This window comes from Pogoniulus pusillus, chromosome 13, assembly GCF_015220805.1.
Source record: "Pogoniulus pusillus isolate bPogPus1 chromosome 13, bPogPus1.pri, whole genome shotgun sequence".
Taxonomy (NCBI): Eukaryota; Metazoa; Chordata; class Aves; order Piciformes; family Lybiidae; genus Pogoniulus; species Pogoniulus pusillus.
In genome coordinates, this window is record NC_087276.1 from 6,124,347 (window position 1) to 6,152,006 (window position 27,660).

The following is a 27,660-nucleotide window of genomic DNA, read 5'->3' on the forward strand; positions in this document are numbered from 1 at the left end:
CTACTGCATTCATAGGCTTGCTGAGATGTATAAGAACAAGAACCCAAACATAGATAATGGAGTTTGCTCTCTGGTCTTTGGGCTGCACTACTTCTGTCTTTCTAACTTGCTGCCTAACTAACCCATCTGCTTCCTAGCTCCCCTGGCCAATGCCCCAAACTCACCTTGAACATAAGGCAAAGTCTGGGGTAAGGTGGAGCGATGGGAAGAAAGTGGAAGGGAGGCTGGGAGCCCCTCTTGGGAGCTCTGTTTTCTGAGAGGGCTGTTGTGTTTCTGTATTACTTTTTAACTTGTCTATTTCTGTCTATAGCTGTCAATATCAGCTTATATATTGTGCTAAACTGTAAGTATAAAGCTTCATTCTGATTTCCAGATCGGCTAATCTAGTCTGGGTGATTTTCTTAAGTGTGTGGGGGGCAGGAAACACCCAAACCATCACATTTTTTCACTCTCCTAATGCCCTCTAGCAAAGACAGTGGCTTTTATTATGAAAAACAGGGAAAGAAAGAATAATCAGCTTCAGTTTTGCAAAAATATCCCTGCTATAGAGAGATTCTCAGCCAATCTTACTGCAAATAAAAATGGTAGTTATCTTTTAAATGGAGTAAACCAGATCATCAGTAGTAGAAAGCACCAAAGTGCATCCAGTTCTAGAGCCCCTATTACAAGAAGGATGTGGATGTGATGGAGCACGTCCAGAGAAGGGCCACAGGGCTGAGCAGAGGGCTGGAGCAGCTCTGCTATGAGAACAGACTGAAAGAGCTGGGGCTGTTGAGTCTGGAGAAGAGGAGGCTCCCAGGTGACCTTATTGTGGCCTGTCAGTAGGCCAGGCTGGCTGAGGCTCTGGCCAGCCTGATCTAGGGTAGGGTGTCCGTGCCAATGGCAGGGACGTTGGAGCCAGATGATCCTTGTGGTCCCTTCCAACCCTGACTGATTCTATGAGTCTGGCTTTTGTTACCCTGTTATCAAAGTGCCTACATACTTCCATGTTTTCTTTTAGAAGAACAAACTAAACATTTTCCTATTTTTAACCACAGTCATCGCAGAAATGAAAGAGAAAACAAACAACAAGGAAATCCAAACCCCTTTTACTGTTTTGGCAGGTGAAATAGCACAGTAACAGCTGCCATGAAGCTTTAGTCATTTTTATGCTGCATTCAGGGTGAGGGTTTTTTTTTGTGGTTTCAGATGTTTTTTGAAGATGGATATCTAAGGAAGCCAGAAAACAACAACCTGTCACCACATTCACCATGCTGGACATTTGTTCCAAATGCCATCTTTGCCTATGCTGCTTGCTAAGGCCATACAAGAAATTACATAGAAAGGTCACTTCTATATTAAAATGAAAGAGTCTCTCATTTGCTGTGCCTCTTCACAGTTCCCTTAAGTTAATGTCAGTAGAATGAGCAGCACACAAATGGCATTTTGTAAGTTCAGTCTGTGCTGCTGTATCTAGAAAACAGAGCTCAGCACTTTCAAGGTGTTTTCCTGATAGCACTTATTTAGAAAGGTATCTGTCTACATGAAGAATTCTTTATCAAACTAACCATGCTATCTGTTTGTAAATGCCTCTACCTGTTGCAGAAATTACTTTTATATCCCCATTTTTCTCCAGGCTTGATGATAGACTGTAGCACCTGAAGTGCTGATAAAAATGATCAGGTCCTGCTGACCACAGAATGGGAAATGTTGAATAGCTTGAAATCCATAGATTATAGAAAAGTACTCGCTCAGCTTGCTGCTGTTGTTTGTGGATAGTTGCCTGGCATCACAATGTCTACATTAAGCAGACAACTGTAATAAATGAATGTCTCTCTAGTCCAAAAAGAATGCCTTACACCACGACTGGGCTCCACTCCATCTTAGTGGGCAAATGTTGTTATGAGATTAGGCACTAAGCTTCATTATTTCTGTGCTAGTTTGAAGCAGGCCAGAATGTTTTGGTGAGAAGAACTAGATTACAGGCTGTGAAAGGAAAAGAGTGGTGATGTCTACTTCACTCACAGGCTTGCTGAGATGTATGGGAACAAGAAATAAAAACATTTGATAACCACTCACTCTCGCTCTTGCTGGGGCTGCTGGCTCAGCTACATCTTACTCTCTAACACACCCTCCATTGTGGGCTAACCCATTTTGCTTCCTAAAACCTCTGGCCAAACCTCTATTCTTCCCTGGGACTGGGGTAAGGTTGAGAGGGGTAGGGGGAAGGTGAAGGGGTGGTTGAGAGCCCCTCCTGGGGACTCAGGTTTCTGGGAGGACTGTTGTGTTTCTGTATTACCTTTTACCTTGTCTATTTCTGTCTATAACTGTCTATACTGTAAATATCTGCTTTGATGTGGGGAGGCCTGTGGATGTGCTCTATCTGGACTTCAGCAAGGCCTTTGACACTGTCCCCCACAGCAAACTGCTGGCTAAGCTGTCAGCCCATGGCTTGGATGGCAACACTCTGTGCTGGGTTAGGAACTGGCTGGAGGGACAAGCCCAGAGAGTGGTGGTGAATGGTGCCACATCCAGCTGGCAGCTGTCACTAGTGGTGTCCCTCAGGGATCAGTGCTTGGCCCCATCCTCTTTAACATCTTCATAGATGATCTGGATGAGGGCATCGAGTCAGTCATGAGCAAATTTGCAGATGACACCAACTGGGGGCAGATGTGGCTGGGTTGGAGAGCAGAAGGGCTCTGCAGAGGGACCTTGACAGCCTGCACAGATGGGCAGAGTCCAGTGGGATGGTGTTCAATAGCTCTAAGTGCAGGGTGCTGCACTTTGGCCACAACAACCCCATGCAGAGATACAGCAAACTCCACCCCAAAGCCTGGCTTGCCATTACAGCACCTGAGCTGCCCAGGGAGGTGGTGGAGTCAATGTCCCTAGAGGTGCTTAAGAAAAGCTTGGCTGAGGCACTTAGTGCCATGGTCTAGTTGATTGCTAGGGCTGGGTGCTAGGTTGGACTGGATGATCTTGGAGGTCTCTTCCAGCCTGATTGATTCTATGATTCAGTGCATCACTTACATTCAGGTCCCCTCCCTTAACTCTTGGTTCTGGCTCAGCTGCACATCAAGGCTTTATTTAAAATGTAGCTGAGGTACATTTACCACCTTTGTGTCTTAAAAGAAGGGAGTGGAATGCTCTAGCATTCTGTGTTGCTTTTCAAACCCTCTTCCTGCTGGGTCTTCAGTTTCTGTTTCCCTTCCTGTCATCACATAGCTTTCCATTCTTCAGTGTCACTGCCAGATTTTATGTTCACAGCTATGAGGTATCATGTCCCACTTACAGCCACATCTGAAAGAATTATTAAACTCCTTTTTACAGTCTTGCAACATTATGTGCCAGTTTTTCAGTGCTGTGCATGAGGAATTGTAAATCCTTCAGTGTGAGTGCATCGAGGGATGTGTATTCAACTGCCAGCTGTGCTGGCACATGTTCTATCTAACATACTCCTGTATTAGCTAGCCTCTCTTCATATCCATAAACTACACTCATATTCTACTGAAAATGTAATCTACTTATATGCTGTAGAGGCCCTCTGCATTGCCTTAAGTCTCCCAGCTTTCTCCCATCTTCTCTTGCCCTCCTTCATTTGGCTTTCCAAGATTTTTATTGCATTATTGATTTCCTTTGCAAAGTCTGGCACCTTTCACTTCCTCACTTCTCCTCCTTCCTACATCTCCTTTTCTCTGCCTAAATCTCCAAGATTCAGATGTAGTCTATTTTTCCATTCCATGCTGCTTGCTCTTTGCTGTCTTTCTGGAGGGAGGTATTTGTCCAACAGCCTTCTAATTTTCACACCCTTCTGAGGTACAGATTTCAGATGGCTTTTGCCTTTACTGTAAAAATAACATAGTTTCTCCATCCCACCTGATTTTGTTAACTGCTTCTCTTTCTAACAGTTTGCTTTTTTGAAACTGAAACTTATTTATTTAAGCAAAATTAATGTGTGAGAGCTCAATATACATCAGTTCTGCAGCCATTGGTTTTTCAAACTGATCCCTTCACTGGAATTTATGCCTGAGTGAACAGCACATTTTGCTTGAAATCTTCCACCTCTCACAACCTGCAGTGACTGGTGAGAGGCCTGGAACACAGCCTTATGAGGAGAGGCTGAGGGAGCTGGGGATGTTTAGCATAGAAAAGAGGAGGCTCAGGGCAGACCTCATTGCTGTCTACAACTACCTGAAGGGAGGCTGTAGCCAGCTGGGGGGCAGTCTCTTCTCCCAGGCAACCAGCAATAGAACAAGGGAACACAGTCTCAAGTGTGCCAGGGAAGGTATAGGCTGGATGTTAGGAGGAAGCTCTTCACCACAGAGAGAGTGATTGGCATTGGTATGGGCTGCCCAGGGAGGTGGTGGAGTCACTGTCCCTGGAGGTGTTGAAGAAAAGCCTGGCTGAGGCACTTAGTGCCATGGTCTAGTTGACTGGGTAAGGCTGGGTGTTAGGTTGGACTGGATGATCTTGGAGGTCTCTTCCAACCTGGCTGATTCTATGATTCTATGACTGAACCTTTTTGGCAATACCTGCCTTTGGGGAGCTAAGATGGTACAAACCCAAACATTACTTGTATCTCTAGTAATATATGTATTCTTAACTTTATCCCTTTACAAGTTTCTTGAGCAAAAGAGAGGCATAATAGGTGAAAGAATTTGGACCTTTCAACACCAAGAGAAATTAATCTACGTCAATCCTTCAGTGCCTACAGGTAAATTCTTTTTAACTTCAGCTTTCAGCAGCTTTTCAAACAGTACAGGTCATCAGCCCATGGTGGTTGTTTGGCTGTTCCTACCATATCTAACTTAGAATCATAGAATCATTCAGGGTTGGAAGGGACCACAAGGATCATCTAGTTCCAGGGATAACTTACCATAGATCAGGCTGGCTAGAGCCTCAGCCAGCCTGGCCTTAAACACCTCCAGCCATGGGGCCTCAAACACCTCCCTGGGCAACCCATCCCAGCCTCTCACACTCTCATGCTCAACAACTTCTTCCTCACATCCAGCCTGAATCTCCCTACCTCCAGCTTTGCTCCATCCCCCCTAGTCCTGTCACTCCCTGATAGCCAAAAAAGTCCCTCCCCAGCTTTTTTGTAGGCCCCCTTCAGACACTGGAAGGCCACAAGAAGGTCACCTGGGAGCCTCCTCTTCTGCAGACTGAACAGCCCCAACTCTTTCAAATCTGTCTTCATAGAAGAGCTGCTGCAGCCCTCTGAGCATCCCTGTGGCCCTTCTCTGGACACACCCCAGCACATCCACATCCTTCTTGTAATGTGGGCTCCAGAACTGGATGCAGTACTCCAGGTGGGGTCTCAGCAGAGCGCAGTAGAGGGGGAGAATCACCTCCCTCAACCTGCAGCAGAAATTCTAATTCCTCTTCTATTCATAGAGATCTATTTATTTTTTAGTGAAGCAATATTGCAGTTGCTCCTTTCTCCATGAATCTAATCATGCATCTCCATGAATCTAATCATACTTTACAACTAAGTAGCTCATGGTCTCTGCCTCTGAACAGTAATATTATATATATACACTTAGTGCCATGGTTTAGTTGACTGGATAGGACTGGGGGATGGGTTGGACTGGATGATCTTGGAGGTCTCTTCCAAACTGGTTGATTCTATGCTTCTATGTTTATTAAGGACCCTATATAATATTTCATACAGCTGGTACAGGAATAGTCTGTGTATTGTGAATATTTTGTGTCTGAGTGTTGGAAAATCAGTCTGTCTTTAAGCTGTACAGGAGGGTTTTCCTGATTAAAGGAGAAACATTGAGAGATTTTGCTTGTTCATGCCCCTACCACAGTCTTTCTGTTAATGCTAATGTAAGCAGATGGGTGCCCTTGTTCTTGCCAACAATTCCAGAATATCTTGGGGAAAGAGAATGTGTTATTGAATGGAAAAGATTGGATTTTCAGTAATAAACTTTCCTCACTATCTGGTCTTCTGGGTGCAGGCAATATTTTCTCAACAAGAAGAAAGAGAAATGGAAAGAACACTTTGCTGCTCCTCTGCCTATAAAAGTGATTTTCCTATTGCTTCTATTTGTTGGCCACTCAGTTGGAAAAGTAAATTCTGGAATTTGACAACTTATATTCATTGAAATTAGCAGCAAAACTTCCCGTCAGCTCAGAGGAGGCCAGACTTCTCACAACAGTCTTCCTGCTCTACAGCATGGCTCCCATCCTGCGCACTAAAGGAAAGAGTACAGCCCAGCAGGAGGGAACTATGTCCCTTCCTGTTCCCCCTGCTTGTCTGGGGAGTCAGGACAGGGAAAAATCAAGTCTGCAGCACATATGTCACCTAAACATAGTTAAAACATACAAACAAACATCAGTAAAAACATATAATTAACCAGGTTGGAAGAGACCTCCGACATCATCCAGGCCAACCTAGCACCCAGCCCTAGCCAGTCAACTAGACCATGGCACTAAGTGCCTCAGCCAGTCATGTCTTCAACACCTCCAGAGACAGTGACTCCACCACCTCACTGGGCACCCCATTCCAATGCCAATCCCTCTCTCTGGCAAGAACTTCCTCTGAACATCCAGCTTAGACCTCCCCTGGCACGACTTGAGACTGTGTCCCCTTGTTCTATTGCTGGTTGCAACACTTACACTCCAGACAATAGAATACTCCATGAAAGATGTGGATATGATGGGCAGTGCTCAGCCATTCAAAAGTTGCTCTGAGGTACAGCAACTGAACTTGCCCTGTTTTATGGCTCAAAAGCACCTTAGTACTTGAGGACTGAAAGACAGAAAATATGATTACAAGCCAGGAAATCTGATGTACATATGTTTAAAATCATCAGAAAGCACAAGGAAAATGGAAATAGATAAATCAGAATACAGATGAGAGTCTTTATTCTTTGTTGTTCTTTGAAGGATCAAAAAGTGTGTGATGAAGAAGATCCATTCACTAAAATCCATTTGGCTTTCCAAAATCTCCCTCATCAAAAGGGGAGGATTAAAGAGCTGAAAACAGAGAGCAGGAGTAAAGATGGAAGTTTCACTAGAGAAATAGGAAAAAAAACCTCTTCTTTGAAATGGGTGAGTGGTCATTGAAGTGGCAAGTAAAATTCAACAGAATAAATCTGAAATTATAGAGATGAGGGAAGGGGAAAAGATAAGGTCATATAGAACAGGATGAGCTCCAAATTAATACAGAATGCATCTTGCCAAGTTAATACAAAGTTCAGGAGAACATCAGCTCAGAGATGAAAAATAAACCCAAAGGTTAGGAATGAAGAATAGAGGAAAAGAGGAAAAAAGAAAGGCAGGGGAGGGGGGAAGGGGGAAGTACTGATTTCCCTGACCTCTGACTGAGGGTAATTTTTCATTTCATGTTTGTTCTGTTCTAGGCATCTGCTTTTGGTTATTGCTAGAGACAGCATACTGGTGCCTTTGGTCTTATTCATTGCAGCCTTTTGTAACACATGGCTCAGAGAATTAAGGAACTTCTTGTTAAAAATAAATTTCCATGAATAATATAACTAATTATATCAGTCTTGTTATGAGTTCCTGGTGGTATATATTTAGATCTCTCTATTTATCTCTCTTTAAATGCACCTAATATGTTCCTTCAAAACTGTAACTCTAAGCAGGAGCATTAAACCAACTGTATTTAACTCATCTGAACACAAATTGACTATTCTTGCCTTAAATATTATTTTACTCCATACAGAATTTCTTGTTAAAAAACAAACTTCCATAAATAATATAACTAATTATATTATTGATGATCTGGATGAGGGGATTGAGTCCAGCAGCAGCAGTAAGTTTGCGGATGACACCAAGCCAGGAGCAGGTGTTGATCTGTTGGAGGGGTGGAGAGCCCTGCAGAGAGACCTACACAGGCTGGATGGGTGGGCAGAGGCCAATGGGATAAGATTGAGCAAAGCCAATTGCAGGGTTCTGCACTTTGGCCCCAACAACCACAAGCAGCACTACAGGCTGGGGACAGAGTGGCTGGAAAGCAGCCAGGCAGAGAGGGACCTGAGGGTGCTGGTAGAGAGCAGGCTGAAGATGAGGCAGCAGTGTGCCCAAGTGGCCAAGAGAGCCAATGGTATAATGGCCTGGATGAGGAACAGTGTGGCCAGCAGGACAAGGGAGGTTATTCTTTCCCTGTACTCAACACTGGTTCAGGCCACACCTTGAGTCCTGTGTCCAGTTCTGGGCTCCTCAATTCAAGAGAGATGCTGAGATATTGGAACATGTCCAGAGAAGGGCAACGAAGCTGGTGAAGGGCCTGGAGCACAGCCCTGTGAGGAGAGGCTGAGGGAGCTGGGAGTGTTTAGCCTAGAGAAGAGTAGGCTCAGGGGTGACCTCATTGCTGTCTACAGCTACCTGCAGGGAGGTTGTAGCCAGGTGGGGGTTGGTCTCTTCTCCCAGGCAAGCAGCAACAGAACAAGGGGACACAGTCTCAAGTTGTGCTGGGGGAGGTCTGGGCTGGATGTTAGGAGGAAGTTCTTCACAGAGAGAGTGATTGGCAATGGAATGGGCTGCCCAGGGAGGTGGTGGAGTCACCGTCCCTGGAGGTGTTGAAGCAAAGACTAGATGAGGCACTTAGTGCCATGGTCTAGTTGATTGGACAGGGCTGGGTGATAGATTGGCCTGGATGATGTTGGAGATCTCTTCCAACCTGGTTGATTCTATGATTCTATGAGTCTTGTCATGATTTCCTGGTGGTATATATTTAGCCCTCTCTATTTATCTCTCTTTAAATGCACATAATATGTTACTTCAAAACTGTAACTCTAAGCAGGAGCATTAAACCAACTGTATTGAACTCATCTGAACAGAATTTAACTATTCTTCCCTTAAATATTATTTTACTCCATACAGAATTTCTTGTTAAAAACAAACTTCCATAAATAATATAACTAAGTCTAATTATATCAGTTTTGTTATGATTTCCTGGTGGTATATACTTAGCTCTCTCTATTTATCTCTCTTTAAATGCACCTAATATGTTCCTTCAAAACTGTGACTCTAATCAGAAGCATTAAACCAACTGTATTGAACTCATCTGAACACAATTTGAATATTCTTGCCTTGAATATTATATTACTGCATACAGAATTTCTTGTTAAAAAGCAAACTTCCATAAATAATATAACTAAGTCTAATTCTATCAGTCTTGTTATGATTTCCTGGTGGTATATATTTAGCCCTCTCTATTTATCTCTCTTTAAATGCACCTAATATGCTCCTTCAAAACTGTAACTTCAAGCAGGAGCATTAAACCAACTATATTGAACTCATCTGAACACAATTTGACAGTTCCTGCTTTAAATACTATTTTACTCCATATAGAATATCTTGTTAAAAAACAAACTTCCATAAATAATATAACTAAGTCTAATTATATCAGTCTTCTTATGATTTCCTGGTGGTATATATTTAGCCCTCTCTATTTATCTCTCTTTAAATGCACCTAATATGGTCCTTCAAAACTGTGACTCTAATCAGAAGCGTTAAACCAACTGTATTGAACTCATCTGAACATAATTTGACTGTTCCTGCCTTAAATATTATTTTACTCCATATATATACCTCTGATTTTACAACAGAAAATTCCTTGAGGCAGCACTTTACATTATGATGCTCTCCTTAAGACAGGTTAATTGCTGTTCTTTCTAATTATTCTCTGCTTAGCTTCAGAAGAATATACTTTTATGATAGCATATTTCACATTAAGATTGGAATGAGGACTGGGTTATTGAAACAGAAAGTTAAATTAAAAAAAAAAAGAAAAAGAGGAAAAAAGTGTTATTTCTTGGTAAGTTATCTTTTCTCATCATCTTTCTTGAAAGAAGTTTGCACAGCATGATGTTTTGCATACATCTGTCCTGGAAGGCTAATAGGCTTAGATGTCCTGGCTTGCCCCACCCTTCTGCTGAGGAGGGAAGCAAGGGTGGGAGGAAAACAAAGGCTGGGGCCATTATGTCCCCTCCCAAAGTGATAAGCAGGTACCTACAGGTGTTTAGGTTCTTGTTGGTGTTTTGCCCAAATAAGGGTGAGCAAGCCTTGGGGTCACCTAATATGGTCAGTTTTGCAAATGCCATTTTGATTGGTGAATCTCTGAGGCCAAAGAAGCCTTTGCACTCAGCTAAGTAATAGAAATTGAGCTACGTTGCAAGCAGTTGAGCTGCTTTTGTCTGGCTGATCTGCTTCACTGCTCTTGAACATGTTCTCCTCTGCCTCGTGTTTCAGACCAGCTTAACCCTGATATTTTGGGCTTGAACTATCTGGACACTTAAGTGCATCAAGTTTCCCAGGAGAAGGCTCATGATGCAGCAAGAAGTGCTACTGACATGTTTGTGCTCTCTGCACATCTGCAAGAGATCCTGCCTGCACCTCTGCAAACCTCCATGCCAACAGGAACCAGGATGAGGTCAGAGATCATCTGCCCCTTTCCCAGCACCCTGGGAAGCCTCTCAACATCTGAGCAATTCCAAGACTGCCACAAAGGAGCCAGGGACTATCTTGAAATTGCTACTCCACCGCAGTGAGTAGCACAGACTTTCCCTAGGGCTCCAGGCTGCCTTTTATTCATAAGTGAGGCAAAGCCATTTTGTGATCAAACCTTTTCCATTTTTTCTGATCCTCCTAAATGAAGGAATCACCCATAAGCATCCTTGTGAAGATTTTCCTGACCAAGTTAGAACCCTAGTTTGTATATAGTTGTGAGAAAGGCTTTCTGGAAATAAAATAACTACATATTTTCTAATTCCTGCCTCGTTAATTGCCCCAACTAAATCAACCTCTTACACAAATAAGCTAGGAACAGCTTATTGAGAGTGGCAAAGTATTAAACTAAAATTTGATAAGGGATGGATGCAAGCATAAAGAGTCATAATCATAATAATATTTTTATTAGATTAAATTCATGCAGATAATTGAGGTCTGTTCTAGTTTGAGCCTAGCTGGGATATTTTGGTGAGAAGAATTAGATTACAGGTTGTGAAAAGGAAACAATGGTGATGTCTGCTGCACTCATAGGCTTGCTGAGATGTATAAGAGCAAGAACATAAACATAGATAAGGGAGTTGCTCTATCTCTCTGGGCTTTGGGCTGAACTTCTCTCTCTAACCTAACCTGCTGTCTGTGTGACTAATCCTTCTGCTTCCTAACCCCCCTGGCCGATCCTTCAAACTACCTTGAGTGTAAGGCAAAGTTTGGGGTAAGGTAGAGGGGTGAGGAGAAGGTGGAAGGATGGTTGAGAGCCCCTCCTGGGGACTCAGGTTTCTGGGAGGGCTGTTGTTTTTCTGTACTACTTTTCAACTTGTATATTTCTGTCTATAGCTGTAAATATCTGTTTGTATATTGTGCTAAGCTGTAAATATAAAGCTTCATTCTTCACTTTCCAGAGCTGCTGAGTCTAGTCTGGGTCATTTTATAAGTGTGGGGGGCAGGCAACACCCAAACCATCACAAGCTCCTCTGAGTAGTTTCCTCCTTCTAAGGTTGCTTTGCCAAGTTCAAAATTAAACAAATTGAAAAGTTATAAAAGATATAAGGCCTGAGTCTAGAAAATGTATTTATCACTTTACTATAGGTTACCAAAAATCATTATCTGTGTAATAAATCAGGGTCTGCCTTGACTCTTGCCAAGTTACTCTCTATCTTCCTTTGCCTTTGAGATGTGGGTTTTTTTTTTGTTTGGGTTTTGTTGTTGTTGTTTTTTTCCTTTGGCTTGAACTATTCTCAACGAGGCACAGCATTTCTGTAACTCGTCTGTGATGGTTTGGGTGTTCCCCACTCCCCACACTTTAGAAATCACCCAGACTAGGCTCAGACAGCTCTGGAAATATGAATGAAGCTTATATTTACAGCTGGCACAATAGACAAGCAGAGATTTACAGTATATACAGTTATAGACAGAAATAGACAAGGTAAAAGGTAATATAGAAACACAACAGCCCTCCCAGAAACCTAAGTCCCAGGAGGGACTCTCAACCACCCCTTCACCTTCCCCCTACCCCTCTCAACCTTACCCCAGTCCCAAGGAATAATAGCGGTTCAGCCAGAGGGGTTAAGAAGCAAAGTGGGTTAGCCCAAAATGGAGGGTGAGGTTAGAGAGATGCAGCCCAGCCAGCAGCCCCAGTGAGGGTGGTTATCTATGTTTTCATTTCTTGTTCTTATACATCTCAGCAAGCCTGCGAGTGCAGTAGACATCACCATTGTTTTCCTTTCACAGCCTGTAATCTAGTTCTTTTCACCAAAACGTTGTAGCCTGCTTCAAACTAGCACACTCATCTCTTGCCCCTGTACTTGAACAAATTAGCTTTACCTTGTCAAAGCCTGCATGCCACAGGAGTCTTAAAGTGCACAGTTTCTTGCCAGATGGGCACAGACATTGGTAGGATAAAGCTTCATTCCTGTTTTAGACTGAGCTAAGTCTGTCATGTTATCAGTGGCATTGTCTACCTCTTGCTCTCCTGCAGTCTTTTATTACTGACCTCTTCCTCACACCATGCCAGTCTGAGCTGCTCACAGAGACAAGGTGATTACAAATAAACTATGTTTGAAAATATCTGCTACTTTTAATGAGGTTGTGTCTCCAGCGTGACTCACAAGAAGGGGGAAGGAAGGCAGTGAGTGGCTCACAGGAGGTGTGACAAGGTCTATTTTGGGTTGCTTGAAAAGAGCAAAGAAGAGTTGGCACAGCTTTACTTGCCTTCAGGGCATTCTCTCAGCTCTGGTCCTCATCATCTGCAACATTCAGCTCTTCTGTTCTCTTTGAGTCCTCACCCTCCCACTGGCTGGCTACCATTGTCTGAGTATCAGAGAAATTCATAATTTTTTTAAGACAGAAGAGAAATTTACATTTTTCTTACTCCAGAGCTTTAGGTTTTGTATACATACACTATTGTAATCCCTGAAGCATTTGAAGTATTCAACTCTTCTTATTTCAACCCATGAAGATGGTGAAAGGCCTGGAACACAAACCCTATGAGGAGAGGCTGAGGGAGTTTAGCCTGAAGAAGAGGAGGCTCAGGGGTGGCCTCATTGCCATCTACAACTGCCTGAAGGGAGGTTGTAGCCAGGTGAGGGTTGGTCTCTTCTGCCAGGCAACCAACCACAGAACAAGGGGACACAGTCTCAAGTTGTGTCAGGGGAGGTCTAGGCCTGATGTTAGGAGGAAGTTGTTGGCAGAGAGAGTGATTGGCATTGGAATGGGCTGCCCAGGGAGGTGGTGGAGTCGCCATCCCTGGAGGTGTTGAAGCAAAGCCTGCCTGAGGCACTTATCACCATGGTCTAGTTGACTGGATAGAGCTGGGTGCTAGGTTGGCCTGGATGATCTTGGAGGTCTCTTCCAACCTGATTGATTCTATGATTTTATGAGTTTTCTTACTTTGACCCTTCCAGCTCTCTTTCCCTCATCCCACTGGAATGGAGATCTCAGTGGGCAGCTGTGTGGTGCTTAGTTGCCACTTGGGGTTATCTCACAATAGTTGTCCCTGGTTCATTTCTTAAGCAAGAAGAAAAGAGGCTGTCTTTCTGACACCAAGCCAGAGCAGCTGCCACACATACCAGCACCAGCACTTTTCCCTCTGCAGGGTTTGAATCACAAGCAGCTTACACCTTTAGCAAACACAGAGCATTTAGTATTATAACCAGATATTTTTCAGCTAGCTTCTTTTTAACACAAATGCAGGTTGCACTTACTGTATGTTGTTCAAAATACACATTGGCTGTCCAAATATGAGCACTGGATTTTGGAATAAAAATTCATAGTCATCAATGTACAGTTTTTATGCCACAGAATTATTTCATAAGAGTTCAAGCTTCAGAAATTTCCCTTAGTCTAGTGAAGTATTGCAAGAAGAACATTCCTTAGTTGTGCACTTGTGCCAAAACCAGTGAAATCTGTTTCAAAGTAGACACAGAAAGCATTTGGTTTACTACTTCTTTGCTATCTCAGAATAAATCTCAAGGCTATTTGGATCTTTTACTCTTTGTTTGTAATCAAAACCATTCCATCAGGTAAGTTAAATAAATCTCAGCATTGCTAAGTAAACCACAGTCAGTATCATATGTCCCACTTACAATATCTGGATATCCCTGAGCATGTGTGAGCTAAATGTATGGGGCTTGTGTGCCCACATGTTATCTGGGTCTCTGTTTGTAGTGCTTGGCACAAATGATCACCATCATTGCCAAAAAGCTCTGCTGTATCTGAAACTAATCATAGACAGCTAACATGAAATACAATTCTGGTTTGATAGGCTAAGGGAATTGGGATTGTTTAGCCTGGAGAAGAGGAGGCTCAGGGGGGACCTCACTGCTGCCTACAACTACCTGAAGGGAGGCTGTAGCCAGGTGGGGTTGGTCTCTTCTGCCAGGCAACCAGCAACAGAAGAAGGGGACACAGTCTCAAGTTGTGCCAGGGGAGGTCTCAGCTGGATGTTAGGAGGAAGTTGTTGCCAGAGAGAGTGATTGGCATTGGAATGGGCTGCCCAGGGAGGTGGTGGAGTCACTGTCCCTGGAGGTGTTGAAGCAAAGCCTGGCTGAGGCACTTAGTGCCATGGTCTAGTTGATTAGATGGAGCTGGGTGCTAGGTTGGACTGGATGATCTTGGAGGTCTCTTCCAACCTGGTTGATTCTATTATTGGTTAAGACAAAGTGAAATCAAACAACTGTTCAGCAAGTCATATGTTTTTCAATGCGTGGCTCATATTTTCCTAATGTATAAAGGTAAAAAGAAGCAGCCAGGCCCAGCACTTCTTACAGGCCTGCATTTGAAAAGAGCATTTCCCTAAAGAAGTGCAAATGCCATTTACTTACATAGTTACTATTGTGTTTATTATAGATAGTTTAATACATTCAAGCTTTATATTATATTTTCTCCTTAAGAATATTTGGGGGACATTTTTTTTGGTCCCATCTATCACTTTCAGCACTCACCATCATTAGACTGCTAATGTTTTGGAAGAGAGCTCAAGCTCACTCTGAAAGAAAGCCTTTGGGCTTTGGAAAGAGCAGTGAATGCTTGCAAATGCTCTTGTCTTGGTCTGCACCATGCCCCTGACCCTATTCCCAATTAGTAGTTTCTCAATTCTCTGTTCCCATTTAGTAGATCCCTGACCTTCTATTCCCAATTAGTAGATTCACAACTCTATTCTCAATTAGTAGATCCCTGACCTTCTATTCCCAATTAGTAGATTCACAACTCTATTCTCAAGTAGTAGATCCCTGGCCTTCTACTCCCAATTAGTAGATTCACAACTCTATTCTCAATTAGTAGATCCCTGGCCTTCTACTCCCAATTAGTAGAGTCACAACTCTATTCTCAAGTAGTAGATCCCTGACCTTCTATTCTCAATTAGTAGATTCACAACTCTATTCTCAATTAGTAGATCCCTGACCTTCTATTCTCAGTTGGTAGATTCACAACTCTATTCTCAAGTAGTAGATCCCTGACCTTCTATTCTCAATTGGTAGATTCACAACTCTATTCTCAAGTAGTAGATCCCTGACCTTCTATTCTCAATTGGTAGATTCACAACTCTATTCTCAAGTAGTAGATCCCTGACCTTCTATTCTCAATTGGTAGATTCACAACTCTATTCTCAAGTAGTAGATCCCTGACCTTCTATTCTCAATTAGTAGATTCACAGCTCTATTCTCAATTAGTAGATCCCTGACCTTCTATTCTCAGTTGGTAGATTCACAACTCTATTCTCAAGTAGTAGATCCCTGACCTTCTATTCTCAATTGGTAGATTCACAACTCTATTCTCAAGTAGTAGATCCCTGACCTTCTATTCTCAATTGGTAGATTCACAACTCTATTCTCAAGTAGTAGATCCCTGACCTTCTATTCTCAATTGGTAGATTCACAACTCTATTCTCAAGTAGTAGATCCCTGACCCTCTGTTCTCAAGCAGTAGATCTAACCTGTCAATATTACTTTTAACTTTATCTTTCTCTGAATCTCAGGCAGAGATACACTGATGTAACACAGCTAAACATCCAAAAAGAGTGATTGAAGAGTGAATCTGTAACGTTTCTCTTCTTCTGACCTTCTTTCCTTAGCAGAAAACAATCTTTCTAGAATAGGGAAGGGTACTTACTACTTCTGTGCATGTTTTTTGGTCAACACTTTGTGGTTGTTCAAAGTCTGCTATTTGGGGACCTTTTCTATGGAATTCAGATGTTCCAGTGGCACTTTGTAATTTGCTTTGTTCAGGAAAGACTTTCAGTCACACACGTAGCATAAAGGCAAAGAACACAGGAGACCAAAATAAATGCTTTCCAAGCAGTGAGCTGTTTATATAGAAGGCTTACTGAGAAGTGATGTAATTATGAGAGGAATCCAAATATCCTGTAGAGCTCTGCTGGCTATGTACAGCTTTAGCAAATAATGCTGTGTGTTGGTCAGAATACCTATTGCAAGAACAAAACCACAACAAAGCCCACATGAAAAATGGAAACCATTGTCCTTCAATCTTAGAATCATAGAATCACAGAATCAGTCAGGGTTGGAAGGGACCACAAGGATCATCTAATTCCAACCCCTCTGCCATGCACAGGATCACCCTACCCTAGAGCAGGCTGGCGACAGCCTCAGCCAGCCTGGCCTCAACCACCTCCCTGGGAAACCCATTCCAGGCTCTCACCACTCTCGTGATGAACAACTTCCTCCTCACGTCCAGTCTGAACTTACCCACCTTCAGCTTTGCTCCATTCCCCCTAGTCCTGTCACTCCTTGATAGCCTAAAAAGTACCCCCCCAGCTTTTTTGTAGGCCCCCTTCAGATCCTGGAAGGCCACAAGAAGGTCACCTGGGAGCCTCCTCTTCTGCAAACTGCACAGCCCCAACTCTTTCAGTCTGTCTTTATAGAAGAGCTACTGCAGCCCTCTGCTCATCCCCATGGCCCTTCCCTGGACACGCTCCAGCACATCCACATCATTCTAGTAACTGGGGCTCCAGAACTGGATGAAGTACTCCAGAACTGGATGCAGTTCTTCTGGACCTCTAAAATGTCACAGCTGAACTGAAATTATAAGTAGTAAAGATTCTGAGCCTTCAGGGGAAAAAAATTGGTTTGGTGCTTTTGTTTTCAGATTTCAATCTGTTAATACAAAAATTTCTTTACCTGCATAATGGCACTGCCCAAATGGCCCAGGAAAAGTAAAGGATAGGCATTGTATGTGACTAAGCATGGTGTGCAAAGACAATAAATGACAAGCTTAGCAAAAGAAATGGCAACACAAGCATCACTTTCATCAACAAAATGCATATGCTTAGCTTTCTATTATCAAGGAATATTGAAAATTAAATCCCTTGCACAGGCAACAACTATTTTGGGTCTGTTCTAGCCTTATTAGTAATGATCACAGAATCATAGAATCAACCAGGTTGGAAGAGACCTCCAAGATCATCCAGTCCAATCTAGCACCCAGCCCTAGCCAGTCAACCAGACCATGGCACTAAGTGCCTCAGCCAGGCTTTTCTTCAACACCTCCAGGGATGGTGCCTCCACCACCTCCCTGGGCAGCCCATTCCAATGCCAATCACTCTCTCTGTGAAGAACTTCCTCCTAACATCAGGCCTAGACCTCCCCTGGCACAACTTGAGGCTGTGTCCCCTTGTTCTGTTGCTGGTTACCTGGCAGAAGAGACCAACCCCACCTGGCTACAACCTCCTTCAGGTAGTTGTAGACAGCAATGAGGTCCCCCATGAGCCTCCTCTTCTGCAGGCTGCACACCCCCATCTCCCTCAGCCTCTCCTCACAGGGTTTGTGCTCCAGGCCCCTCACCAGCCTTGTTGTCCTTCTCTGGACACCTTCCAGCACCTCAACATCTCTCTTGAATTGAGGGACCCAGAACTGGACACAGCACTCAAGCTGTGGCCTGACCAGTGTTAAGTACAGGGGAAGAACAACCTCCCTTGTCCTACTGGCCACACTGTTCCTGAGCCAGGCCAGGATGCCATTGGCTCTCTTGGCCACCTGGGCACATTGCTGGCTCATCTTCAGCCTCCTATCTATCAGTACCCCCAGGTCCCTTTCTTTCTAGCTGCTCTCCAGCCACTCTGTCCCCAGCCTGCTTTTCTGCAGAGAGCATCATGCAATGCTACAATAGTTAGGCACTTGAAGGTTTGTTTTTTTTTCCCCTGGTAATAGGAACTTCTCATTAAGATAATTCCATCTTTATTTTCATTTCAGCATATGAGACACTCATATGTTTCTATTAACTACTTTCTGTGTCGTATTTAGCACTTACAGAAACCCACATTCCTGACCAGGAAAGCTAACTGGGCTGCATCAGACCTACATCTTGTGCTCAATGGGGCTGTGACTGAGCAATGGATTATTGCTTCCCCAGGACTGCAGCCTGCAATATACATGGCACTTCTGGTCTTTGGCAGCTTAGCCAGAGCAGTTTATTTTTATGAGCAATTGATCAATAAGGGTTGAAGTTTGTCATGAAATATTAGTGCCTGCAGGTAAGACTATTTTCCACCTAGTCTGTTTTTATGGCTGCAGTAGATAGCTTTTTCCTGTGTTCTTAGAGGGACTGTCTTCTAGCAACTCGTTACTCACACACACAGTGGAAACTGGAAACCCACCCACAGTGATGACAACTAAATTAATATGCAGTATAATGCAAATAGCTCCACGTGTTAACTGGAAGAAAAGAAGTCATTGCTCTATGTGCCAGGCATTTTTGAGCAGGTTTCATTATTATGGCAGAATAGATCAAGTAATTCTTGCTCATAGCAAAGGAAACATCACAAGAAAGTTCACTGTAGCAACCCCTGCCCCCACCCAGGGTTTTGTATAGAAGTCATCTCTTGACCAAGGCTACAGAAGGCAGAAAAAGACATCAACAAGCCCAGGACTGAACTACCATTGAAAATCAGGGGACACTGAGACAAATCTCAGTTCCCATGTGGTGTCATTGACACCCATTATGTGGGCTTACATATTTTCCTGCAGCTGAGGTTTACTTGCTTCTGTGGGATTCAACTGTGCCTAACTATCAGTTAAAGCTCTTAGACTTTTAACTATTTTTTGATTGCCTGAGGACTGTCAGGGAAAATAATAATTGACCATGGATTATGGATATTATTTTCTGTATGAATATTAATGTTTACATTAATATTAAAAAATTCAGTCCCATGGTTTTCCACATATGAAGGTTTGTGACCATTGAAGTTCATAGAAGCCCAAACTTTTTTACCCAAGTCCGGGTACATCCAACACTAAGTGTGTCCTGCTCCATTAGTATCACTTGTCTGGCTTGGACAGATTCACTCTGTGCTGGGTCAGGAACTGGCTGGATGGCAGAGCCCAGAGAGTGGTGGTGAATGGTGCCACAACCAGTTAGCAGCTGTCACAAGTGGTGTTCCCCAAGGATCAGTGCTGGGCCCAGTCCTGTTCATCATCTTTATTGATGGGCTGGATGAGGGGTTTGAGCATCAGTAAGTTTGCAGATGACATCAAGCTAGGAGCAGGTGTTGATCTGTTGGAAGGTAGGAGAGACCTAGACAGGCTGGATGGGTGGGCAGAGGCCAATGGGATGAGATTTAACAAGGCCAAGTGCAGGGTTCTGCACTTTGGCCACAACAACCACAAGCAGTGCTACAGGCTGGGGACAGAGTGGCTGAGAGCAGCCAGGCAGAGAGTGACCTGGGGATGCTGGTAGATAGTAGCTGAAGATGAGCCAGCAGTGTGCCCAGGTGTCCAGGAGAGCCAATGGCATCCTGTGCTGGATCAGGAACAGTGTGGCCAGCAGGACAAGGGAGGTTATTCTTTCCCTGTACTGAGCACTGATCAGGCCACAGCTTGAGTGCTGTGTCCAGATCTGGGCCCCTCAATTCAAGAGAGATGTTGAGGTGCTGGAAGGTGTCCAGAGAAAGGCAACAAATCTGGTGAGAGGCCTGGAGCACAAACCCTATGAGAGAGGCTGAGGGAGCTGGGGGTGTGCAGCCAGGAGAAGAGGAGGCTCAGGGGTGACCTCATTGCTGTCTACAACTACCTGAAGGGAGGTTGTAGCCAGGTGGGGGTTGGTCTCTTCTGCCAGGCAAGCAGCAATAGAACAAGGGGACACAGTCTCAAGTTGTGCCAGGGGAAGTATAGGCTGGATGTTAGGAGGAAGTTCTTCACAGAGAGTGATTGGCATTGGAATGGGCTGCCCAGGGAGGTGGTGGAGGCACCGTCCCTGGAGGTGTTGAAAAAAAGCCTGGCTGAGGCACTTAGTGCCATGGTCTGGTTGACTGGCTAGGGCTGGGTGCTAGGTTGGCCTGGATGATCTTGGAATTGTCCTCCAACCTGCTTGATTCTATGATTCTAAAAAAGCACTGCTGGCTCAGTTCAGCATTTTCCTGGGGAAGGTCAGTGGACTTTAAAACAGTGCCTAAGTGCATTTCAGAAGATACTGACAGAAAGCCAAAAAGAGATGGAAATACCTGACTAGGAGAAGTGATCTATAAGAAAAGGAATCTACTCATTTGAGTTTGGTGATTGGTATTGTGGGAAAAAAAAAAAAAAAAACCTAAACCCAATTATATATGAAGGCAGTTCTCATTAGAGTGAAATTTGGGTTGTAATCTCAAATCTCTTGATGCTGAACTGGGGCATGGCTCCTCGGCTGCCTTGGGGTTAGTGAAACCACAGGAACATAAAGCGAGGTTTCAGGCATCTGCTGAAATCGTTGCTCCAACAGAAAAGTCAAGGGTGCACTAAAAACTTCCCAATTAATGCACAATTGTTTCATATAGAGTGGATGTCAAAAATTATTTCTTTTATATTCAACAGATATCTGTGGAGAAGTACAGGTCACACTGCGAGCTGCCAGAGTCACCATTCTGCTTCTGCTTAAAAGGTTTCAGTATTTTTTCTCCAAGATACTCATAGAATCAACCAGATTGGAAGAGACCTCCAAGATCATCCAGCCCAGCATATCACCCAGCCCTAGCCAATCAACTAGACCATGGCACTAAGTGCCTCAGACAGGCTTTTCTTTAGCACCTCCAGGGATGGTGACTCCACCACCTCCCTGGGCAGCCCTTTCCAATGCCAATCACTCCCTCTGTCAAGAACTTCCTCCTAACATCCAGCCTAGACCTCTCCTGGCACAGTTTGAGACTGTATCCCCTTGTTCTGTTGCTGCTTGCCTCATTTATGTGCTAAAAATCATCACATTCACTTCATTTAAACTCTTTTGACATTCAGGCTTTTCTGTGAATGTGGAAAGCACATTTAACCTACTTTCAAAACTATATTGGGTGGCTTTCTTTGAGTGTAAATCATTTGGCCCTTCTGCAAAAATAAACCACACTGTGATGTGCTTTTCCTTGTGTTCTGCTGTGAAATTCATATAGTTTTATGACTTTATCATTAACTGCTCCTGCAAGGAGCTCACATACAGCCTGTTTTTCTGCCCTTAAAACCCAGAAGACTGTATGAAAGAATCAAAAGTCTGTATTCAAATGTTAAACTGCATGCAGTAAAGTCACAACCACTGTGCCCAGTGTCATTTCAATGAGGACTCTGGAACTCTAAATCATAGAATGATTTAGGTTGGAAGGGATCTCAAGGATCATCCAGTTCCAGCCCCTCCCCTCTGACATAGGCAGGGACACCTCCCACTAGAACAGGTCACTCAAAGCCTCATCCAACCTGGCCTTGAACACCTCCAGAGAGGAAGCAGCCACAGCCTCCCTGGGCAACCTGTGCCAGTATCTCACCACCCTCACTGCAAAGAACCTTTTTCTAACATCTACTTTGAATTTCCCCTCTGCCACTTTAAACCCATTCCCCCTTGCCCTGTCATTACAAGACTTTGTCAATAGTCCCTCCCCAGCCTTCCTGTAGGTCCCCTTCAGATACTGGAAGGCCACTCTAAGGTCTCCTCAAAGCCTTCTCTTCTCCAGGCTGCAGAGCTCCATCTCTTGTAGCCTGTCCTCATAGCAGAGCTGCACACAGGACTGCAGGTGGGGTGTGAGGAGAGCACAGTAAAGGGACAGAATCCCCTACTGGCCATACTGAGCTTACTGCAGCCCAGCACACGGTTGCTGTCTGGGCTTCACTCACTGCAGGCTCCTGTTGAGCTTTTCATCAGCCCAGAACCCCAGGGCCTTTTTCTCAGGGCTGCCCTCAGTCATTCCCCACCCATCCTGGATCTCTGCTTGGGATTGCACCAACCCAGGTGCAGGACTTTACACTTGGCCTTGTTGAATGTCATGAGGCTGGCCTGGGCACATCTCTGCAGCCTGTCTGGGTCCCTCTGGATGGATCCCTGCCCTCTACATTATGATGTATTAATATTATATTAAACCAGTGTAATATTCCCATTTTGGTGGCCTTGTGTTAACATTTTGGGCCTAATATTGACATTTTATGGGCATGATGAACATGGCTTTGGTGAGATACCAGTCCTCACATTCACTGAAATTGCTAACAAGTATCACTCAAGTGGACAGCTACTGTCACAAAGTAACTATGGGGGCAAGTAGTTAGTTCTGGGTTTTAATCTGGAATATGTTATCAGAACCAACAATGTTATGTAGTGGACTCACATTTTTTACAGTGCAGATGTGTTCACTGAATAAGCACAGGTTTAACTATCAGCCAGCAGAGCAGAGCTGGAGCACAGCAGATCCAATTTCCTATTCTAGCAAAAAACAAGTTTCAGGCAGGAGAAATTTGCAGCTTTTTGCAAGGATATAAATATATGGATTTATTTTAAACCTTTGCTATGGTTATAATCACAGGCTCACAGGATGATAGGGGTTGGAATGGATCCAAGGAGATCATCCAGTCCAACCTCCCTGCCACAGCAGGACAATACTATCTAACAGATCACAGAGGAACACATCCATACAGGCCTTGAAAGTCTCCAGAGAAGGAGACCCCAAAACATCTCTGGGAAGCCTGTTCCAGTGCTCTGTGGCCCTTACAGTAAAGAAGTTCCCCCTTGTGTTGAGGCAGAACCTCCTGTGCTGCAACTTATATCCATTGTTCCTTGTCCTATGCCAGGGAGCAGTGAGCAGAGCCTGTCCCCCCTCTCCTGGCCAGCCCTCAAGTATTTATAAACATCTATCAAATCCTCTCTACATCTTCTGTTCTCCAGACTAAAAAATCCCAAGTCTCTCAGCCTCTCCTCATCAGCCATGCCCTCCAGTCCCCTAATCATCCTCATAGCCCTCTGCTTGACCCTCTCCAGCAGATCTCTGTCACTCTTAAACTGGAGAGCCCAGAATTGAACATAGTGTTCAAGATGAGGTCTCACAGGGCAGAGTAAAGGGGAAGAAGAACCTCCCTTCTGGACACACTCTTCCTAATACACCCCAGGATCCCCTTGGCCTTTCTGGCCACAAGGGCACATTGCTGTGCCATGGTTAACTTGTTAGCCAATAATAACACACACACATATATATATATACACACATCTATATATAATAAACCTTTGCTAATAAACATTGGAAGAATACTGCCCTGGTTTTGTTTTAATGGTTAGATTCTTCCACAGTTTAGGCCTGCTGATGTCTCTCCTCTACTGTGTGGAAAGTTTTGAAATCTCAAAGCAAATAATAACAGCAATGTTTAAAAACGTTGAGCCTCCTGGAATTACATCACAGTGAAAACTGAGATCTTCATCAGCTACCATTTTTTTCAAGTCATTCTTTTTTTTCCCCACACTTATGTCCTTTTTTTCACATCAGATTCCTTATTTAAAGGATCACAGAATGTGCCTTGTAACATGGCTTCAGCAGATTTCTGTCTGAATAGAAAACCTGGAAAATGCTCCTGCAACTTTCTATGTCAATGCAATCCCAAATAATGCCACACTTATAAGCTACTGTTTGATGGTGTGGGTGCTATCTGCCTCCCCCCCCCCCCCCCCACACACACACACTTAAGAAAATCACCCAGAGCAGACTCAGCAGCTCTGGGAATTGAATAAAGCTTTATATGTACAGCTTAGCACAATATACAAGCAGGTATTTGCAGTATCTACAGCTATAGACAGAAATAGACAAGGTAAAAAGTAATACAGAAACACAACAGCCCTCCCAGAAACCTGAGTCCCCAGGAGGGGCTCTCAACCACCCTTCCACCTTCTCCCCACCCCTCTACCTGACCCCAGACTTTGCTTTACACTCAAGGTAGTTTGAAGGGTCAGCCAGGGGGGTTAGGAAGCAGAAGGATTAGTCACACAGACAGTAGGTTAGGTTAGAGAGAGAAGTTCAGCCCAAAGCCCAGAGAGAGAACTCCCTTATCTGTGTTTGTGTTCTTGTTCTTATACCTCTCAGCAAGCCTGTGAGTGCAGTAAACACCACCACTGTTTCCCTTTCACAGCCTGTCATCTAGTCCTCACCAAAACATTCTAGCTAGCTTCAAACTAGCACATACTGGTATAATGACGATGATAGCCACAGGCTATCTTCCTACTCTTTGGCACTGTGCCTGGTCCATCCCAGGCCTGCACTGATTTCTATCGTGCTACAGATGCCCTTTCTGCCAGCAAGCATTTCATGCAGCATGAATTATAGGTATGTTTTCCAAAGGAAGATCACACTATGCGGCAGCAGCTTCCACTGCACCACCAAAAGCTGTAGGGTTTTAGAGGTGCATAAATGAATAGAAAAAAGGGTAGTTTAATAAAATGAGTGACATAGCAGCTCTGAACAAGGAAGCAGATTGAAAAAAAAGGACTTACATATTCTTGTATTAATCCACTGAAGAATTGCTCCTGGTAGTTTCCTCTGGAACTATCACAGCCATCCCTGGGGCTGTTCAAGGCAAGATTGGATGTGGCACTTGGTGCCATGGTCTAGCCTTGAGCTCTGTGGTAAAGGGTTGGACTTGAATATCTATGAGGTCTCTTCCAATCCTAATAATTCTGTGATACTAGCTGAATATAAATGACTACTGAATTCCTATTTCTTACCTTTTGTTTTCTTCATCACTGTGGCTTCTACTTTCTCCTGATACAGTATTCCACCTTCTCTGGTTGTTCCTCTGTGTCTTTAAAACTCTTCTTTCCTTTTGCTTATTAGAAGAAGCTATCAAAAAAATTAATTTAAACAAATTTGAAAGCCATTGTGTTATAATTATGGACATTTTCAAACGTTTACTTTTAGTACCTCCAAAACCAGCAAAAATTTATAGAATCATAGAACCAAACAGGTTGGAAGAGACCACCAAGATCATCCAGCCCAACCTAGCACCCAGCCCTAGCCAAGAAACCTGACCATGGCACCAAGTGCCTCAGCCAGGCTTTGCTTCAACGCCTCCAGGGATGGCAACTCCACCACCTCCCTGGGCAGCCCATTCCAATGCCAACAACTTCCTCCTAACATCCAGCCTAGACCTCCCCCAGCACAACTTGAGACTGTGTCCCCTTGTTCTGTTGCTGGTTGCCTGGCAGAAGAGACCACCCCTAGCTGGCTACAGCCTCCCTTCAGGTAGTTATAGACAGCAATGAGGTCTGCCCTGAGCCTCCTCTTCTGCAGGCTGCACACCCCCAGCCTCTCCTCACAGGGTTTGTGCTCCAGGCCTCTCGCCGGCCTCATTGCCGCGGCTCTGCTTTGAAATGCTACGGCCCAGACGGCGCTGGCAGGAGCGGCTGGAGCTGCTGAATTTGGGCTGGGCTGAACTGGAAGCTGGCGTCTCCTGCCCCGAAGGCAGAGCCATCTCTTTTGTGTTAGTTAATGGGCGATTAAGTGCCTCTATTCAGTGCCTCTATTCCTCCGCTCTCCGCTAGCGAGAATGGGGGGGGCGGAATATAGAACTTGGTTTCACCTCTCTTATCGGACACAAAGAGATCAAATCAAAAAGCCTCCGATTCTGCAATTTCAGTTTTTCACTCTCTCTCTCTCTCTAAGCTCAGGATCTTTTCAGCCGCGTTCCTCAGCTCCGTCTGTGTTTGCACTAGACAGGTAGCGAGGATTAAAGCGTGACTTTCTGGAACGTTCTTAGCTGGTTTCTGAGGTAAAATTTTTGGCTGCCGGCCGTTTTTAGCAGCCCATTCGAGCCCACAGCCTGTGCTTTTATAGCCCAAGTTACCAAATGTCTCCAACATTGTGCAGCCTGCTCTGACTACGCCAATTAATGTCGCGGGGGGTGGCATTGCCCCTACGCCGGTTTGTGGCGGAGGGGAGAAATTAGTTCATGCGAGAGGCTGGAAGGTGTCCAGAGAAGGGCGACAAGGCTGGTGAGGGGCCTGGAACACAAACCCTGCGAGGAGAGGCTGAGGGAGCTGGGGGTGTGCAGCCTGCAGAAGAGGAGGCTCAGGGGTGATCTTACTGCTGTCTACAACTACCTGAAGGGAGGCTGTAGCCAGGTGAGGGTTGGCCTCTTCTCCCAGGCACCCAGCAACAGAACAAGAGGACACAGTCTCAAGTTGTGCCAGGGCAGGTCTAGGCTGGATGTTAGGAGGAAGTTGTTGGCAGAGAGAGTGATTGGCATTGGAATGGGCTGCCCAGGGAGGTGGTGGAGGCACCATCCCTGGAGGTGTTCAAGAAAAGCCTGGCTGAGGCACTTGGTGCCACGGTCTAGTTAACTGCCTAGGGCTGGGTGCTAGGTTGGACTGGCTGATCTTGGAGGTCTCTTCCAACCTGCTTGATTCTGTGATTCTATTTATTAAACTCCCAATATTTTCAACTCTCGCCACCCCCAACCACTGAACTTCAACATTAAATTGTTCTTTACACAATTATGACTATATTATGGATAATATATATCTAGAGAAACTTATTAATCACTAGCAAACATTTCAAACTACATATCTATAGAGAGAGAGTTTCCCCCACAGCTTAATGCCGCTTGGGGTCTTATGCTATTTGCCCAGCAAAGCTGAGCTGAAAGCTGCTCTCTGCTTTATGGCAGAGATAATAGAAATTACAGAGGCATCTACTCACAATTCTTATCAATTATTGATCACCCTCCGGGGCTGCGTCTGCCTGTTGCAAGTGTCCAATTCTTCAGGGTCTCTGCCTGTGGACTGAGGCTGGAATCTTCTGGAGTCAGGGGAAATGGCAGCCTGACCTTTCTGCTGCTGGCTGCTCTCTCCAGGGGTCTGCAGGCAGGATCTCCAGGTGCAGAGGCAGGACTCGGTGCAGTCTGAGCACGGGTCTAACGCTGATTAAAGGCAGGCATACAGCTGCAAGGAAGTACCCAGGCAGGCAAGCAAGCAATGTGGGGCAGGCCTAGCACCTGCGCCTGTGCACCCCTATTTATCCAGTGTGGGCCGAGAGCCAGTGATCTCATTGGCCACTCAAAGGACCAATCGGGTTCTCATTGGCCACTCAAAGGACCAATCGGGTGGGCAGTCAGCCAAACCTTACCATACTGGGCAAAACCCACAGGCCTGGACTCCACATATGGGCATCACCTGGCGCCCAGCACCTGGCAGCCCCGAGCCGGGCGTGGGGGGGCTTACGCAATCAGGTGTCCTGGGCAACTGACTTTATGGCCCCGCTGGGTTTCTTCCCAGTTAATGCTGCATTAAGTCAGGCAAAAGCTGGTTTTCTAGCACCACACTAACCGAGTGGTCACAACGGCCGTGCTGGGAGGCAGTCCCACTGACCCCTGCAGTAAACACACTAAGTGCTGACTGCTCAGGCTTCGACTGATTAGAGAAAACAAAACTATTTCACAGTGAACACAGCACACAGCTCTTGAGGTAAAACACGAGGGGAGCGTGAACTTC

General features: G+C 44.7%; 1 long non-coding RNA gene across 1 annotated transcript in view; it reads right to left on the reverse strand.

The window, feature by feature from the left end:
* LOC135180291 (uncharacterized) overlaps positions 1-27,107 on the reverse strand; it is a 47,331-nt gene extending 20,224 nt beyond the window's left edge. The window contains exons 1-2 of the long non-coding RNA XR_010304368.1: positions 26,870-27,107; positions 24,898-25,012 (exon numbers count right to left, since the gene is read on the reverse strand). This is a non-coding gene — a long non-coding RNA (uncharacterized LOC135180291). The remainder of the gene's footprint in view (positions 1-24,897; positions 25,013-26,869) is intronic.
* Positions 27,108-27,660: the final 553 nt, after the last annotated feature.